General features: G+C 42.3%; 1 protein-coding gene across 4 annotated transcripts in view; it reads right to left on the bottom strand.

The window, feature by feature from the left end:
• Nucleotides 1-1,336, bottom strand: part of LOC107602473 (protein RER1) — an 11,975-nt gene that overhangs the window by 9,425 nt on the left and 1,214 nt on the right. The window contains exon 1 of one of the 4 annotated variants that reach the window (XM_016294989.1): nt 776-905. The exons of the other annotated variants lie outside the window; for them this stretch is intronic. The gene's annotated coding sequence lies outside the window, so the exon portion shown is untranslated. Of the gene's footprint in view, nt 1-775; nt 906-1,336 lie in introns of those variants that run through there. 4 annotated transcript variants of the gene reach the window in all.

Here is a 1,336-nt window from a genome sequence, read left to right as displayed (position 1 = left end):
AACTTGAAATCGCATTATATGACCCCTTTAAGAAAACTCATATTAGTCGAGCACTACTTGTTTGTTTTTGATCATCTCTACATGTATCTGGATAAAGTCAATCACATGGGGACCTACAAGAATTTCACATTGAATGATTGTCTTTAAATGTCCTACAAGAGCATTTGTCCGATCGGTTATCACACTCGTCCTAACAATTTCTTCTGAATCATAGAAGAGACCAAATAGAAAACTGTAGGACTGTTTCAAGAAATGCCAACACAAATCCAGTTCTCACTGCTTAAGGATTTTTCTCTGGATCAGCTGTGTGCTGTGTGCTGTCAGTGGTGGGTTATGGGTGGTGTTCAGTTACGTTTGGTGTTTAAAACCCAAACATTTGTTAACTATATGATTCAACCTCGCGCAGGTCCTGACATTTTGCCCATTTCCGTCACATACGAGTGGGTTTAATGGAACTGGTTTCCTGACAATAAAGCCTCCGTGTGCTAACCTACAGATGCGATCTGATCTGATCTGAGGCAAAGTCCACAACACAACCACGCCAGTGAACAAGAGGCTGCTCGAGTATAATACCCAGCCTACATCAAGATCCTGCAATAACACGGCGCATAAACCGAAGGAAGAACCGGTTTGGTTTCCCTGCAAACGCGTCTATTTCCAGACGTTTAGGTTACACCGGACAGAGCATAAAAATGAACAGTAGCTTTAGCTCCGGTGACTTACAGATCTATTCTCAGTCTGTTCTCATTAGTGAACCGGCGCAACAGACACTTACCTCAAAGTTTATTACATAAACTCCCTGATAATGTAACCAAATAACTTGAAGGCTAATAGTCAGACCTCGTAAGCTAATTTGCTATTTAGCATCGGAGGTTAGCCGCAGCTGAGGGGGCGCAATGCATGCTGGTTAGTGTAGTTTTTAGAACAGGTCTTCTACGTTGGCACGACATGCGCACCACTACGTATAAACTACACTTCCCATCCTCCTACACGAAACAATTCGCCTCGAGCGGAAACACACGGGGTGTAGTTTTTATATGTGAACGTGTACTCGAAACTAATCCAGGGGGACACCGAAAAGAAACTACAAAGACCAGCAGACACGCACAAAAGTGGACAACTCACTTCCGGGGAAATCCAAACGCAGGCATTTGAGGGATAAACTTTGCTAGCACTATCTTATACTGAATCTTGTAAAAAATAAAATAAATATATATATATATATCTATATAATTTTACAATCGCCATGCCACTGGAGGACAATAAAAATCGACGGACAGTTAACATACTCGAGCAGTCGTAGCGCCAGAGAGAGGTTCAGAGTAGGAGTAGGATG

The sequence above is a fragment of the Sinocyclocheilus grahami genome, unplaced genomic scaffold (genome assembly GCF_001515645.1).
Source record: "Sinocyclocheilus grahami isolate Dianchi unplaced genomic scaffold, SAMN03320097.WGS_v1.1 scaffold327.1, whole genome shotgun sequence".
NCBI lineage: Eukaryota > Metazoa > Chordata > Actinopteri > Cypriniformes > Cyprinidae > Sinocyclocheilus > Sinocyclocheilus grahami.
The sequence above is the reverse complement of the archived record's forward strand: the minus strand, read 5'-3'. Positions and strand labels throughout refer to the sequence as shown.